Raw genomic sequence first — 18,272 nt, 5'->3', positions numbered from 1 at the left:
GTGATGATCTTAAGGCCTGAACGTAAAAATATTACAAACTGACAAAAATATTATCATTTAAATCGGTGATTAAAAAAAAATAAAATCATTCATCACAGTGAGGTGACAAAGATTCACTTTTTGGCAGACTTACTGGATGTGAAGTACATTTGCTTACTGCTCTATGTTGTCAGAGCAGTTGCTATACCTTTCAACAGAAATCTGGTTACAGAATTTTTCAAGTATTTCATAGAGAGCATTGTTCACTTTTGTTTTGCACTTAAAAAAAAAAAACAACTTTCAATGTCCACAATACAAACTAAGGATGTCAAAAAACCCAATGTCATAACTTCTATTCAGTATTTTTTAAACTAAAATCATTCTAATGATTCACAATAATTATATGAAACAATTCCCATCTCATTTTAATAGATCACCATCAGAAGATACTATACCCATTGGGTGCCACTTTTAGAAGTGATTTTTTTTTTTAATTAGTAAACAAAAAAAGAATTGGTAGTAGTTTTAATTGTAGAGCAAAGCTACAATCTGCTTCATTTGCACACACGAATACAACAATCCCACCTGTATGCCAGTTACTACTAGTCTCCCACTCCTCTTACCAAGTAGGGCAGAACACTCAACCAAGTATAAGAGAGGAGATATACATAGCACCTCAGCTGTCTCTGTTCACAGATTAGTAAACTAATGCATTTTTATAGCCTAATATAGACAAGGTTTTCCACAAGTGACTAGGTAATTGAAGCACAATACCCCCATCTTCAATATTTGCATGAATAATTACAAACTCCTTCCAAAATGTCGAGATTGCAAGAACACAGACCACTTTGCAACGAAGTGCATACAGTGCCTAATAAATACATCCCTCCCCTCTGACAAAGTGGAGTATCTTAGTTGAAGTCTACAAAAGCCCAACAGTTTTGAGATCAACATATTTTAACACACTCATCCTTGTCAAACACTAGATTGCCAAGAAAAAACTAAGAAGCCTCCAGGGAAAAATGGGTTACTTATAAAAAGGGCTTCAGAAAAGCACTGCGGACTCAAATCTGAATTTGCTCCCTTTATTGGTAAAGTCAGTATCTTCAGGATGATGAAGTGGCATCTACAGGGCATCTCCGAGGTATGAACTGGACCCAAGTCTTCATCTAACTTCTCAAATTGTATCTCACTGCTGAAGCCTGGCAATTAACATCAAACACCTTGGCATGCTCTTAAGTGCCTAAACCTTCTACAGTTCATTCTCCCACTAGACAGCAGAAGTTGTGTTTTGGTCCCATTACATAAGTCACCAAATACAATGAACTGGAAAGCAATCAGGCCAACTAGCTGTTGGGAAATCTTGCCTTTCTCATTTAAACACTGAGCTTTTTCTTATCAAATACCACAAATGTCAAACTGGATCACTAGCTATGCATAAAATTAAGGAAAACACAGTATTTTCAAGAATAAGCAGCAAGAAAAACCTGTTAAACCAAAAGCAGGTATAAAATATTTTCAGTAGCAGGCATAAAAGAAACCCCAAGCCCCTCTTACAGTTCGAGCACTCATTCTGCCACCATACAGTTTACTCTACTCATAGGGTAGAACCTTGAATGGCCTCATCTACATCTTACAGAAAACATCGGCTTACCATTTAGTTCTCTTCTTCTGAAAAAGTAAATTTTATTAATTCCTACCCAATAATTGAAAGGAAACCATCAACTTTTTTAGTCCAGGTAAACCGGCTATCACAGGTCAAGGGTTGTTCCACTAGCAACTGCAGTTTCACCTATGCTAATAAATCATTAGCATAATAGAGATTTTAATTTATGCTTGTTATTAGGTAATTCTAAAGAACAGTTTTAGTGTGTTTCAAAGTAGGTTTAAAAGACATACTGGACACCCCTGCCTGGGATCAAGATCCCCACTTAGACAGACGTTTCTTGCACTTTGAAGCGGTTTTGGTGGTAGTGTGGTTTTTCCTAATTGAATTTTCTTTAAACACTTCTGACCAGGTAGAGTAACAACTGGAAATTAATGTAGGCAAAAATGCCCCAGAGACTGATGGAAGTGAAGAACCTGCCTTAGATAGCCACCTCATGGGCTATGACATCTGCAAATTTACATAAAACAACTGGGGTTACCCAATCCTATATTGAAGTGACCTTCATTGTCAACACAGAAAGAAGAGATGTGGTTACCAAATCTAAGATCAAGTGAAATTTGGGTTTTCCTTTTTTTTTTTTTTTTTAAGTAATGCAGAAAAATAAGAGAGCGCTATGTATATGTTTTTATAACTATGTATAGATAGAAAATTAATTGCTAATGCGTGGCCCAAATAATGCCGTCATCTCTGACCAAGCAAATACTCTTGTAAGAAAAAAAAAGGGGGGGGTGGTGGATGGAATAGAGCCAAGAAACTTCTTACCCTACTGCAAGCTACTGAAATACATCTTTAAGACTTAGTCAGAATTCACTCAAAAGATTCTAAGAGACTAATCTACACTAAATAAAATCAGAGACTCAAGGAAGTCAAATTTCTTTTGCTGAACAGCATTAAGCAGAAGTTGTTTCATCTAAAAGCAAGCAGAACATGATTGTAATACCACCTCATTATTTTTTACCACCTTAAGATTTTAGGTCTTCACCACATACACACACATGCACAAAACTCTCCGATGCTTTTCCTCTGCCTATAGTTAAGTATGGAAGAATGGAGGCAGACACCAGCTTGCAATACCTACACAGACAAGTTAATTCAAACAAACATAGCTCATCATTTACGAGTAGCCACGCTCAACAAATTCCCATAATGAGGGTGAGGGGAGACGCAGGATAAATTCATTACACTATGCCCACTAACAGAACTGTGACCTTATAGGCCATCGAATGATGAACACCACAGTGATGTCAGACTTGGGATGAAGGAAAATAATTATTCTGTCATGTCAGAACCAGAAGTATTGTCATGACATGCTAAAATATTTCCAGTATTTTTATGTGATTATACTACAAAAATTGGAAAGTTCAGAACAGAAAATAATATAACCACTGGGGAACTCTCTTCCTTATCCACCTTAAAAGTGACTGCTTATCCTTTGAAGCTTGATTATTTTAGATGAGTCATAAAATACTATCTGCTATCACAATATGATACTTTCCAATTTCCGCAAGTACCCATCTATTTCAAGTCATTACTCTTTTGGAACTCTGACAATCTGTCACCCATGGCGTTCTAAGAAATTGTTTTCATAGGTGCATTTCATTTAAGTAATTGGCCAGGAGGGGAAAGAAGGGTGCTAGAGAAGAAGTGTTCCTACAACCCAAGCAGATTATACACAACTTACTGTTTAAGAAAATCTTTCGTCAAGCAGTACATGAATTTGACAGTTAGAAAGACCACACTGGTTTGTCCAGTTAATTTCAGGGTTATATAGTTAAAAGGCACTATAAAAAAAACCTGCTGGTGCAAAGTTCAATGACCGGCTCTTTATGGGGCAAAGTAGCTCACCTACCATACCTTAATCTCAACAGTACAGGACCTTCAATTTTGTTAGGGCCCATTCTATTCTTTTAGTGATGATACACTGTAAGCTTGGAAAGAATTCTGGCAACTTCTTAGATTCATCAGATTTTCTTCATTATCACCCTACCAGCACAGCTTTATTATATGAAAACACATTCCTTATTTGAAGAAATTTTGCTTTTATTCAATTGCAGTTAAAAAGTTTATTTTGCCCTAATAATACGATTTTAATCTTAAAAACCAAAGAACTTTTTGTTCACTCTGGTTAAAGCATTTATCTTGAGCAAGATCAACCTCCTGCAAGAAACTTATCACACTTTACCATTCAATAACATTGGTTGAAATTTTCTATGGCAGTTCTTTTTCTCTCTAGAGAATACACAGGAGCTTTTTCATGTAACAGCCATCTCAAGTCTAAAATATTTGAAGCCTCATCATACTTCTCATGATCCACTTTATGATACCAGAACCATTTTTTTTTAAATTAATTGTGCTCTAACAACAGAGGTGTAAGAGCACAATACATTCCAAATTATTAATCTGTGTGGCTTTGTACAAAGAACATCATTTATGCATTAAACAACAGAAAATAACTTAGATATTATCCCTGAGGTATTCCACTTACACAACATTATTCTGTGGTCTAACAAAGACCACATGTTTCCTTTCTGCCATGTCCTTCTAAGATCAATTGTGTGCCAGCAGAAGAAAAACTTTAACTTTTTCACTAGTACACAGAGGAGGAAAAAACCCCAAATATAAAGGGCTCAAGCCTTGAATCAGAAGGTAAATCGGTAATCTCCTGAAATTACATCCGTATTTTTGAACCTAATCCTAAAGGGTCCAAACATTCAAAACAAAATCCAGTTGCTATGATCAGATGTTGGCAGAAAGGAACTCCAGGCCTACTTTATCAGCATGTCTTTTTTCTCTCCTTCCACTTGCTTCTTGTAGGACCAAAAGCTATACAGAACAGTTTCAGGAAACAAGCAGATGATAGATCACCTAGCCAGAAAGTACACTTGAAAAATAAGAACTTGAAGTCTAGCCAAACTGTCCAGATGACTCTAACAAGGTTTCATAATCCCAGCTATCAATCATACTCGACATGTCAAGAGTCCAGACAAATTCTTCTATGGCATTTTCCACGTAAGCTTCTCTTTGTCTTTTGGGTTTTTTTCTTAAGAAAGTAGGAAAAGTATTTTTTAAAAATAATAAACTACTCCTTCTTGCATTTTGTTTTATAGATTCAGTAACTGAGTTCCCAGTACTTACACTCAAACAGGAAGTAACAATATACATCTGATCAGAGAACTCTGACTTACCTTTATTTTTATTAATCATGAAGCATATTTTTCAAGCCAGAAGAAACCAAACAATACTTGCTGTACTGGGAAAGGTAGAACTCACACGGTTATACACTACATTGGTAGCTCACCTCTGCAAGACATTTAACCTTTTTTAAGAAGGGAGAGGGAAGACGAAATAGTACTAAGAAGCCTGCTAGAACCTATGCTGTATGTGTAAGAATACTAAAGCTCTCATCTGGGTGCACAGATGCAAAACTTTTCATAAAAATCAAAGATAAGAGGTGGTGGAGGCACCCGTAACAACTTTTTTGCCTTAATGATACAGATATCCTAAAGAGAAATTAATATATTGAGATAATACCATGTACTTGTTACAACACGGTGGAGTTTTTCCGTTTGTTTTAGGGGTTTTTTTAATCCACATTTACCCCTAACACTACAAAAACCAAAGAGGGGGGGGGGGGGAAATCTGTTTTCACTATTCTTCTTAGTACATCTGACAGCTTTTTACATAGACAATGTCATTGTTCCTTGTCTTTCCTTCTCCATAAATCAATTTCCAGATTCTGTTGTCATGTGATAGATACTAAAGACAAAAAGCATTTAACAGTTAGGGAAAAAAATCCACTATAAAAGTTAGGAATAGAATTCAAAGCAAGGTGCAATACAACATTTGTCTTCTAATTTATAAAGGGACATCAGTGAAATCATGAATTAAGCTTACGATTAAATTATTTCTTAGCTCAAATCTAAGAATTTTCCACATACTAAAATTAGTGTAGTGTTTTGTGTAAGCTGATCGCTAAATCAGTTCAAGTTTCTCACATCACTAGGCACTACAAAAATAAAGTCTTTTTGTTCCTGTTTTTATAACTTCAATATACACCTGAAGTTCTTCAATAATTTTTTCTAGCAATTGCCTCTATCAGTCACCACCCATCGACAATTAAAAAAAAAAAAAAAAAGTAGTTACATAGTTTAGACATTTCAAGACTTGGGCGTTTCATCACAGAATGCCTCTGCAGAGAGAATTACCACGGCCTCCCTAAACACAGAGCAGAAATTTAAGGGAGAAAAATCTAATTATAATTAGATTAGCCTATAATTAGGCTGAGTATTTCATGAGAGGAAACAGTGCTGGTTTAAGATAAATAATTATTTAGATTTTACACTGATGCATGCAACTTTAACTCAAAGTCCTTAACTAATGTCAATGCAGAAAGTACTAACCAAATTACTGTCTCTATACTGTCTGCTCTGCATCTTCACAAGGTTGATATACAAAATATACAAACTAGGGGGGAAAAAAATTATTCAAAACCTTCTAACTTATCTACATATGCCAACTGTCCTTCCTTAAAAGCAAAATGATAACTTTAAATACCTATTACAAAATACATAAAAGGTGAAAGTGATGATTTACCCATATTTAGTAAATTGAGTAACTGAAATGTCGGAGAATAATTATCACTCCTGAACATCTGAAGAGTTACAGCCTGTGTTTCCCAACTTACGGGAAAATGGGCAGTTCACCCCATGTTTAAGCAGAGCTTATTTCCCCTGAGCACAAGTACAGAAGAGGCTCTCTTTTGCTAAACTAAGAGTACTGGTAAATCCATTGCCTCACACCCCTAAATACAGGCAAAAAATTAGTAACAATTTCCTAGAGCAGTATTTAAGTATCAGAATACACACAGTATACACAAAGATTCACTTTTAAGGGATGCATACAAATCTAAGAGAATTAACTTGAAGCTTACTGGAACAAACAGATGAAATTGCTGAAACAAAGTGATCTGTACAGTCAATTTTCCACTTGTGCATGGACCAAGGAAGAAGAGGCAGGGTAGAAAAGAGTTATCAGATTTACAGATAAAAATGATTCAGACATAAAATACACAAACTATAGTTGCATGACAAGTCTTGAGTCAAGCAAGACCTTTCAGTTCAACCAGCACACGATGCTAATCTGGTTGTAGCTTCAAGTCAATTTGAATGTAAAAGCAATCCACCTGTACTCATACAGCACTAAGCCCAAACCAAAACTCCCATTTCCATTTGCTCCCAGTAGAAAATTCATGCTACTGTGGGTCCGGGTTGGCTCCACAGAGTCACATAGGATCACTTTAAAACTAACTACAGTTTCCCATCTCAACAGGGTCTTTCAGGCAAGATGCAAAGATTTCCAAGATCGTACTACTGCTTTCAGGCCTCTGCTGACTCCTGCTGATCTTAGTGTTAGTTGTTTATACAAGTCATCTCAGGTAATAGAGACAGACAACCAAAAGGTAGTATTCTGTTTGATTTTCTTACCATACCAGGAAAAATAGTCTACAAGGCGTGCTGGTGCCTTCCTTCCCCTTAAAAACACTTTCTTTATAAGGGGAGGTGGATAAAAACATAGTTGAAGTGCTGGTACTCCATAGAGCACACAGGAACATAGTTACGTACCTTAAAATTGAAAGATACCAAATCAAGCCTACTACATACACGGGAAAAAGGGAAAAACAGAGTTCAGAAGACAAACACTTAAAAATATCTTCTATGCATAAGTTGCCTTTTATTGAGCATGCGATCTAAACATTTTCCTCTTCCCTCCCCCGCCAATTACATCATATGTGTATACACATTTTGCAATCATTAGCAAAAGCAAATCTTGTCATGTCTTCCTTCAGATTTACAGGCCAACAATTTTAACCCATGGTCATAGGAATCACCCCTCCCACAAAGAAATCCACAAGAACAGACCTAAGAAAAGCTGATACACCTATGCCCTAGCACAATCTATACAGGAGAAATTTCTAAGTAAAAACGCACCTACCAATACAGTGAGTGTGTCGCAGTCCACAAACCTAGTGTGAAAACTACTGTCCTGAACTGTCACAGAGCCAACAAACTGAGCTCTCCTACTTGGCTTCTCTGCCTACAGTCCTTTTTCTTTTTTAAACTTTTTTAACTTTTTTTTTTTAATTGGAGGAGGGGGTTTACAGGGAGAAGAAAACATTAAGAAGATTTTACTAAAAAAACCTTGTATGTTTTGCTAAACTGCTTTCTACTACTGCTCTGACCACTCATGTCTTCTGTATACAATAGGCAGGTTATTTGGAAGTCCAGTGACAGAAACTGATGTTTTAATGGTATACCCTAGATATCCTTTAAATAGTGAACCACTCTGTGCACGTTTGTGTATGTATACGTATGTATCTACACACAAATCTGGAAAAAATATAGGCAGCATATATATACATAGCATAAATATATATATGAAAGTAATCTGCATATTAATTTATTGCTGGCTGTTTTGAAGGAGATAACATGTCTTTAATCAGATCTAGAAGCTGAATACATGAATAAATGACTTATCTTACCCACAAGGAAGTTCCTTCTCTGTTTCCCCCCACATGCTCCACCATGGTATAGATTTTGCTAAAAGATTAGGAGGGATATTCAACTTCCAAATGTTACACCACTACAGTTGTAGTATGAAGTATGCAGGCTTAGAAACAACTACGAGTCCAAATTCAGGCCTTTCAGGTTTGCTGCTCTCTATGGTAACCTAACAGGTAAGTTAGCGGTCTACTTCAAATTTGTGCTGAGACAAAAAAGGGTAATAGGTAAAAATAAGACACAGTAGACACACTCAAATACAATATACAAATTAGGACCCATTAATGATCAACTCCTGCAAATCACATAGGAAACCAGATTTCTTTTAGAATAAGTTGTTTCTTCTATGTATTTGTAGTTTGTGCCCAAACATACCCACTGACCTAACATTTTCTACATCCCTCTCGTATCTTCCTCATCACAGTGTTAACTCGTCCTGGCCTCACTCACAAGCCCCTTAATAACCTCCTATGCCACCCACACTGACCTACACATTGTCAGTAGTCAGGTCCACCTCGCCTCCTTCTGACATACCCTGTCAGCCAGCCAGGAAAAAAAAAAAAAAAAAAAAAAGTACCTGCTATGGCTGATTTGGAGTTACACACATGACACATAATGGCTAAAATCATTATGCTTCCTCTCCCTGCTTCTCCCAGGACACCACTCATAGCTGCCCCTTTCCATCCCCTTTTGGATCTTAATTAAGCTTCAGAGATCTCAAGGGTACTAAGTTCCTAGCTCTATCAAATTTTGGTTTTTTAAGTTATTGGTTGTACTGACGAAGACCTAGCTATCATTAGACCAACTTATTTAAGAAAGACAGCTATTACAACCAAACTACTACAGGGTAGAGCTCCTCCTCCTACTTTGCTTTTAATCCAGTGCCAATAGAGAGTAAGAGCAAGCACGGCGAAGTAAAGAGTTCATTAGCATACTTAATAAACATTCTGATACAATAAATACAGGACTTTACATTCAACAAAGATCTGTCATGTTTGGAATGTCAACTAAACTTCATGAATTGGTCTTGAGTTTGGGATCTAGAACAAAGAAGAAAAAACTGTACCTCCTCCATAGTATTCAAGATTCATGCATATGAAACTTGAGTTTCCATCATGTAAGTATCAATTCTTCAGTATACAGGTCATCACATGCATTACACCAACTCTAGTCAGTGGAAAGCAAGCTGCCCTTTTAAGTATAAACCTAGAATCAGTCTGTCAGTTAGCAAAGTTTCTGTCATACAGAAGAGCTAGTTTCCACTGGCCATTGGCTATCTTTCCTTTACTATCTGGTCCAAGAGTGGTGGTCTTATGTATTGCTGAAGAAGTGATGGAAAGCAATCTCTCTTCCTCAAATATTTACGCCAGTCCATTAAAACATGGAAGACTTCCCCTTACCTCTTCTCTCTCTTCACTCCTTCTTTTCTTCTCTCAGTGGAAGTTAGACAAAATATGGGACTAGGAAGAGAAAAAGAATGAGTGGTAGAAGGGAAATAAAGGTAAATGCAGTTACAGGAGGAATAAGAATTGTTTATCGAACAGAAATCTATCAAAGAAGCAGTAAGCAGAGGTACAGAAAAATACCATGTTTACAGATTTTAGTTTTTATATTTACAGAAATCAACCCCCAAAATTGAAAATTAACTGCCAATCACTTGATGTGTCTAACAACTGCCATACTTCTTAAAGTAAAACACACACAAAAAGGCCTATCCATTCAAAAATTATCAATTATTTGAGCTGGAGAGTCAAGGAATTGTAAAATACAAGACAAGTACAGCACATGAAGAAGAGGAAAAAAAATTACTTTTTGATAGCAATATTGCTTAGAGAACTATATACTAGCTACCTAACATTAGTGTGTTATACTGTATCACTGTGAGATGTAAAATTCCTTTAAATAGAAATTCAAAGGTTAAGAAAACAAATAAAGTCATTTTCCAGTAAAAAGATCTTGGCTTTAAGTCACTCTTTTTATCAGCTGTTTTATTGCAAACATTTTTCTCCATCTATCACAAAGTGGTAAATAACTGTTGATTAAACTTACATGAAATGCCTGTGACTTACCAATTATTCTCCAAGAAAACATTATTTGCACCTGTTACCTTATTATTCTTGACAAACATTTCAAATATAAAGTGTTTCTTCAAGTACATACAGTCCACATTCTGTAAGAATATTCTTTAAGACATGTCTACAACTGTAAGGCCTAAGTATATTTATTTTTTATTAAGTGTAACAGCATACCTCATGGTGATTCAGTCATTAGAAGGTCTAAATTCTAAGGCTCAATATTCCTCCCAAGAAGAGGTAAGGCTTTTTTGGGGGAAAACATGCGGCTAACACATACACATTGGTATTGCCTCCAACAATCTAAATATTTTGCTGGCTTCATGACATCAAATAAAATAATTCATTTACGTTATTTTTTTTCTATGCTGCTAATAAGACATGGGAGTCTACTGCAATTATTAGATACCTACAACACAAGAAGTAAATTCTTTTGACTTACTTGAAGTCTGACATTTCAGCTAAACAAATTTCTATTTTGACATGTTTTTGCCTAGGTAGATTCCAAAACTAGTTCCCCTGTTTTACCAGTAGCATTTGGCTTGAATAGCACAACAGCGCTTCTACTTTTACTTGTGGAAGCAGTTTGTAGACATTCACCTAATTGTTACACTTATGCCTAGGAACCTGAACACAAGCAAATCAGAAAGCTGCACTCTTTCAAACAGAAACTTGAATTCTTTCTAGCAGTTGGAAGAACTCTGTTATATAATTTTAACCAGACTTCAACCTGGACTATATTTCTTGGTAACAACTTGGCAATATTTCAATGCTATTTACTAAGATTTTGGAAGGAAGAGGGCAAAAGAGGGTGAGGAAACAGATGGAAGGGACTATGTCACGTTCAAGGACAGTCAAAAAAATACAGAAGTTTAAGATCAAAAGATCCTTCCTACTTTCAAGAAAACAAAACCCATTTCATTTTCAATTGCAATTATCTTGCAAAACTATACTGACTGATTTGTGTTAAGAAATTTAGATTCCATGCATTTGTAACTTTATACCTTTGTGTTTTCAAAGGAGATCTCAGTATGTATTTTTAATTGTAGTAACAAAGATACGAAATGCGTCACCTTAGAATAAACACAACAAAGAAATTCTGCCCAGCAATGAAAGCATGAAACACAGCTTTTAACTTTCAATGTTAGTGCCACACAGAAGGGGGAAAAAAAAAAAAAAAAAAAAAAAGAGATGCAGAGTTTATCTTTTATTTGTCTTCCAGTAGAGAAGATGTGATCGGAAAATAAGAGACAGTAGAGAATGAACATTATTAAAAAAACCACTACAGTCATTCATAAAAATCCTGCATAATGATATTAAAGAATAAGATTCCCATCAAGTGTTTCTACCCTAAGCAAAAAAAGAGCAATTAGCTGTATTACTTGGTAAAGCACCTGAGGGAGGAACCTTATCCTTATAACCAGTAAAATAACTACTGTATTGTTTATCAGTTTTATATAAAAGTATTCACATTTCTTTCACAGTTCTAGAATGATAGGTTGGGGGGGGGGGGGGGGGAAGGGGGGGGGAGGTGTAATCTCTCTACACCTTCTCCAAAAGCTATGAATTACTGTAATTCTCAGGTCTTCACCTTCAGTTTAAGTAGAACCTACTAAAAACATTCCTTATTGGAAAAGTTTCTTTAAAGCAACAGTTAAGACAGGATTAACTGTCTAGACTTGGAATATCATCTGTCTTGTGATATGGTTTCAAACACAGCCCCACTATAAGCATACTAATTAGGAGTTAGCTCCTTTTGTCTACTCAAGGCAGGTTAGAGCATCACCCACTGTTAAAAGAAAAAGGTATCTTTAACTCTTCTAACTTGACTAGGTCTAAAGAGTAATGAACACTGAACCAATTTAAATATTCAGAGTTCCTCAGGGTAAGAGATCCAAACCTACCATCCTGTGTACATTTTAAATTCTCACTTTATAAATATAGGATATTAATTTCATCACTTTCTATGACTGATTAAATAACCAACAACGGACAATAGATTATAGGTCCTCCTTCTTAAGTTGTAATATAAAGTACAATAATGTCATTTAAATCTAGGCTTATCATCTTGTCTTCGAACTTGACGGTAATTTATTTTTAAGATAAAGATATAAAAGTGAATGATTACCTAGACTCTGATGACATAAAACAATACACAAAACACAACTACAAATGAGAATAAAATAAAAAAAAGCTTCTCTAAACCTGAGCCTGCACTATGACATTTTAATATCTGCACATATTGAAAATGTTAACTTAAAGCTAAATTCTAGAACTAGGATCAATACTATTCTGGCACTCCCATACTTAGCCTGATTTGCAAAACTGCTGGTTCCTTGCAAGTCTCACCTAAGTTTTACAACACTGCACCTCTACCTAAGCAGTGTATGAACTATCACATGAAAGGAGAGACAGAGTTCTTACTTAACATATGCAAAACTAACAAACACATTTTACTTGCACTGGATGCAATCCGTGTGCTACTTCAGTATATTCTTCATTTGTACTTTTGAAACACATTACTCAAGTGGACACTGTGATTTCTCATAGTTCTTACCAAATATTTAAAAAAAAAAAAATAAAGATAAGAAAGCACTTAAGTCAGGCATATTAAAAAAAATATACTTTGTACAACAAAACTATCTTCAAAGGTTTACAGATAACCTTAACTATTAAAATTTTCTAACAACCAGTAGAGCTTAAAATCTTGCCTGTTTCATTAATACCACATTAAGATTTGTAAGAAGAAATAAAAATAATCTCAATATCTTCTAGCAAGTACATGAAACCTTGACAAGGTTTCTTTTAAATAACTTGTTTGTTATTCCTTAAAGGTAACAACAGGTTTTGTCTTTGAACACAACTATAGCAGGTTTTTTTGTAGTATTAAGGTCATGAACAGAATTTTGGATCCTCAAAGAGATTAGGTTAACTGTTATGGGTATGATTTGTTGGTTAGTAAGAAAATGTGAACACTGATGTAGTTAGAAATATTCATCTTGCACCATTCAAAGGCTCACTAAAATTATTATTTTAAATAATCCAGAATTTGGCAGAACAAAAAGTATTTTTTCTTAATCCACGTTCTACCTATGCTGACACTTTTCCAGAGATGCCTTAAGCTTCATTCTTAGCAATAAATCAAAACTACTATTTGCATAGTGGAAACATTTATACACTGTACCTGTTCCAAAAACACTGTCCAACAAAATTTGCTTTTGAGAGATTCACAAATGCTCATTTGTATGGAAGTCACAAGGCCAATAACATAGATGGATTTCTTTAGGATCTCTCCAGAAGTCTGAATTGGGTTTTTATATCTTCACCAATCTACACCCCCCCCTCAATTTTGTTAGAATGTTACATGAAAACAGCAAAATACTTTCATTAAACCTTCATTTACATTAATCTATTTAGAACAATGCCATGATTCTACAATTACATACACCACTCCTTAACTAAGTCCCACAAATAGTCCTTACTAAAATTAGTATTAGCATGCACACAAAATTAAGACTGTCCTTAAATCAAACAGATCAGGAATAGAGACACACTACAGCCTCCAGTGTGACACAGATTTCTGTACTTCTGTTGCTTTCCAACAGAATATTAACAGTTGTGTGTGCTGAAACTGTACCAAAGATATGAGGTAATGCAACTCCTAAAAGTAATCTGAATTTCAGTGCTAAGACAAACTTTCCCTAGATATAGTCTAAAAAGCCAGTATTATTTCCCCTCTGAAATTTCCCAGATGGCAAAAAAAGCTCACCCAAAAGGCTAAGTGACAGTTAAGCAGATTTTTCCTTCAGATATGAAAAGCTTGAAGATACAGACTGTAGTTTTAAAACCATTTCTGTATTATTGTATTTGTAACACAATGTTTGTAAATCAGAAATGCCTCTTGAAAAAAAGAAATTTAGATTCAAACCTTCCCTCTTTCAAGAAGTTTTTATTAGTTGGGGGGGTACTTCATTTTTTATGAATATACTTTAACATATCAACATCAACGTAGTTAAAAAATAAAGATAGAATTTCCTTTGTAATATTGTCTCCTTAAAACACATCACAGATCTGTTTTTACAAATGGAGAAACTGAGTCACAAAGGCAAAATGACTCACTAAAACTCATACAGGAAAACTCTGGAAGATCTCAAAATTCCCAAGAGGTTCTTAGTGCATAAAAATTACAATCTATAAAATAAACTGTAAAATTTGAGTATGAGCATTTCAATCTTTGGGTTTATTTCGTGTGTGTCATTGTCCCGCCCCTGCCAAGAACACTTTTTGAAAAGTGTGCGAAATTATTTTTTAATTTTAATCTTGAATCAGATGTCTGCTTGAGAACATGACTGAGGCCATGAAGTCAAACTGCAGAGCTGTGTAGACCTCTAAGTCATAACGTTAAAAAAATTATTTACAAGAACAGGAGCTTTAAACCTCGGGAGAAGAAAGAAAAAGGCAAAATGTTTCCAAAAAGGCCCATACATACACTCTCAAGAATCTTACTCTATTTATGAAAGAGTACATGAATAAGACACGGCTTATTAAAAAATCCAATCTATATAAATAAGGAAGGTATGATGGGAGCATGCATTACTGGACTATTAACGCACCATGTAGTGGTTGAAATCACTCAGCCTTTGGCCTCAAAACACACGAAAGGCATGCATTACAACACTCTAAAAGTCTTACTATCTTATTGTTCAACTTCAGGTAGACCTTAAACCACACATCTATGCTTCTAAATGGTATCTAAATTAAAATTCTTCGAAGACTGAAAGACAGTTTTGCCATTTCAATACCTCACTTTTGATTGTTTAAATCCAGAAGGTTCCAAAGCTATACTACAGTAGGAATTCATACCTCATTAAACCAAGGACAAGATTAAAGACAGGCATACCAAAAAACCAAGTGAAAAATTAATTTCTTTTTTTGTTGCTTAAAACATACAGTTTGCAGCCTCCATAGTTTGTATCAGAGTACACTACACCAACTACCAAATAATAAATCCTTGTGACCTCCCTTCCCCCCACCCAAACATATTTATAGTGGTGATACTAAAAGGTTCGTATTTCATTTAGGAAAAAAAATAGAGGTTAGGAATTGCACTTTCCCTCAGTATTTGTATGTGTTTTACCATATATACAATTTATATAGCAATATACAAAACAAAGTTGAAGAAAAAAAAGTAATACCAAGATTACATGGTGGCAGGAGAAATTCCGTGTCTTAATAGAGTAACAGGTTAAATAATCTCACATGCATTATTTCCGTAAGTATTAAGTTCTCCTAGTATTCTCAAACTATGAATACATGGAATTACTACCCTTATGTCCAGCAAAGGTATTTCCTGGAAGGTGAACATGACGTTCACAAATGTGGTTCCACAAAGAATGTAGCTGTTTTAGCGATATTAATCCACTACTTATTTTGATAAATAGTACTGCTTTTACATTGTTAATAGGATGGATAGATGTACAGCATCCATCACAAACGCAGGAGCTTTTCCAAATTATTAAACCGACATACATATTGCCTTACAGCAACCTAAACACACCCCTCAAAGAAGCTGCTCGAGTCTGTTGCCTCTTTCCACCCCCCTTTTCCCCGACAAGAGTGGTCTCGTTCACTTGCCTTTCACACACATAACCAATAAAATTAATCAGCTGGAACACAGCATTTTTAAATCGCAGTAAAGTCAAGAGATGTTTTGTACGTTATTTGAAGGGAACAGTCTTTTCATTTAAACATAATAAGACTCTAATATGCTGCAGACAAACGCACTGCATGGGGTGTGGAGGACCCGAGCTGATTAGATTACCACAACATCAGCCTGAGGCCGCCATTTTTAGAATCTCTAAAGGACAAAAGAGGGAAATTAAAAAATTTGCTCCACATTTTTTGAAAAGTAACTTTAAAAGTATAGTGATTATCATCAACTAATCATACATTATAAGTACAGCCATGGATATCTCTTTCTTTTCTCTGATCTGAGCCCTGAATAACGAAAACGTTTCGTTATTATTCCTTTAAGGTATTGTAAATAAACAGGCTAAAACATTCCTAAATCTAGATGCAGCACTAAACTTCTGCTTTTAACGACACGTAGTGTGTACCATTTTAGGGACCTCAGGGCTTTTAGCCACCGCACATTCCCTAATGGCTGAGTATGGGGGAATACAGGACCTTTATAATCAGGCTATATTATGTTTCTCTACCCTATTTAGTACTACACAGTGAACCGTTTGTTTCTCCTCCCCTATGTCTGCAGCAATAGGGTCTACCCCAGCAATATTTATTTCTTTGAGAAAGAGACTGAAATATGCCACCCAAGGAACACGAACACTAGCTGCAGTAACTAAAGCAAGAAAGGGATGCACCAATATAACTACTTACACCCTCAAGAAAGGGGGTGGAGAGAATGATCCCCTTTTAAATTGGCACAGAAACTCTTGAGGGCTGCTTTCCGTTTGTCCAGGTTACACCGTGAAGCGGAGATATTAGCAGGGAGGGAGGAAAGGAGGCGGGGGTGTGGAAGGCAGAGAGATTAGGCCTATAACGAGCCATTTTAGTACCACAAAGCAAAAATATACAGGATGGAGGAAGAGAATAGGTTTCCCTAAGCTTCATAAAACTCAATACGCAGTCCCAGTAACACACAAACCCGTTCATAAAACCACCAGTCTAAGGAAGCATATGTTGTCACATAATAGCTCCTTTTGGCTCTTCTTCCAAGCATAATGCATAAATCTGGCATAACTGCCAAAAAATTCTCCTCAGCTCCTCCAGTTACAGTAACCCGCCATATTCACAAGATATAGCGACAGCCTGCCATTTTTTAACCAAACCCCACAAAAGGAAAACCAAATTCAAGGCAACTTAAACAGAATTTAAACACATTTCAGGGTGAAAGAGAGTTATACTCGCACCGGGGGTAATGAGAGGTTCCCGTCGCATTTGACTCCCTTTTTGCCACCCCCCTCCCCAAAGCACCCACAGCAGAATACGCTGGTAATAACTAAAGACTCACCTGTAATGGTCACAGGCCAGGCAGCAGGACCCCTCGGCTGAGCCCCTTCTCTATCCCAACCAAAACAATGCAACAGCCCCACTGCGGATATCCCTACCCTAGGCAGGACTCAACCCTCAGCAGGCACTGGTAAAAGAAAGAAAAGGGAAAGAAAGGAAAGAGGAGACCCCCCCTCCCCCCAAACGTAGCTCAGTGCGCAGAACCCTACAGGGACCAGCTCGGAAGCGCCTTTGCCTTGGGACCTGTGTACAAACCCCGCTGCCGCCGCTGCTCCCGTGTCTCCCTCCTTTCAGCCTCCTACGCTCCCTTCTATGTCACTGCCTCTCTCTGGGAAAATGGCGTCCGCTCTCCCCTCCCTCCCACTGCACGGGGCTCACCCGCCCCGCCTGGCAGGGGCAGGGTTACCAAGGCGAAGCCAAACAGCCGCCATTTTGCTTATGGGCTGGGAGTGCAGTCTGCGCCCGCCGAGCGCTCAGTGTCCATTTTGCAACAGCGCTTTGCACGTTAGGCTGAACGGCTCGGGTCTGGGCGCGGCCGAGACACCAGACTGCGGCAGGGGCTGGGCAGGGGGGCTGTGAGGAGCTGTGGAGGGAAGTAGGGCAGCGGAGGAGGGGCGGCCGCAGCTGGGGCTGGTGCCGGGGACGATCCGCAGCCCCGGAGGCGCAGACCGCGGGGGAGGGGCAGGGGCTCCGACCGAGGCTGTTGTGGAACCGAACGCGGGCGGGAGGATGTCTGACTCAGAACTGCATCCTCTGAGGCAGAAACGCCAAAACTCCCTCCTCAGCTGCTCCCCCCCTCCCCGGCTTCCTCCTCCCGACCGTCGTTATTCTCAGCATACATATTCTTTATGAACCTCAACCCAAGGAGTAAATTTTCGCCACAAAGTATGCGAAAAGCTAGGCAGACCCGCCGGCTCTCACGCACGCAGAGGAACTTACTTGAGGGGCGGGGAAGAGGGGGGCGAG

The 18,272-nt window shown here is 37.2% G+C and overlaps 1 protein-coding gene across 3 annotated transcripts in view; it reads right to left on the bottom strand.

Annotated features, from left to right (window-relative positions):
* The window catches only part of KMT2E (lysine methyltransferase 2E (inactive)), a 63,751-nt gene extending 46,107 nt beyond the window's left edge, over positions 1–17,644 (bottom strand). The window contains exons 1-3 of one of the 3 annotated variants that reach the window (XM_075491630.1): positions 17,562–17,630; positions 17,308–17,433; positions 9,606–9,665 (exon numbers count right to left, since the gene is read on the bottom strand). The gene's annotated coding sequence lies outside the window, so the exon portion shown is untranslated. Of the gene's footprint in view, positions 1–9,605; positions 9,666–17,307 lie in introns of all 3 variants that reach the window. The other 2 variants (XM_075491637.1, XM_075491625.1) reach the window with 2 other exon arrangements.
* Positions 17,645–18,272: the final 628 nt, after the last annotated feature.

Source organism: Mycteria americana, chromosome 1 (assembly GCF_035582795.1).
Source record: "Mycteria americana isolate JAX WOST 10 ecotype Jacksonville Zoo and Gardens chromosome 1, USCA_MyAme_1.0, whole genome shotgun sequence".
Taxonomy (NCBI): Eukaryota; Metazoa; Chordata; class Aves; order Ciconiiformes; family Ciconiidae; genus Mycteria; species Mycteria americana.
This window is presented reverse-complemented; position numbering and strand designations above follow the sequence as displayed.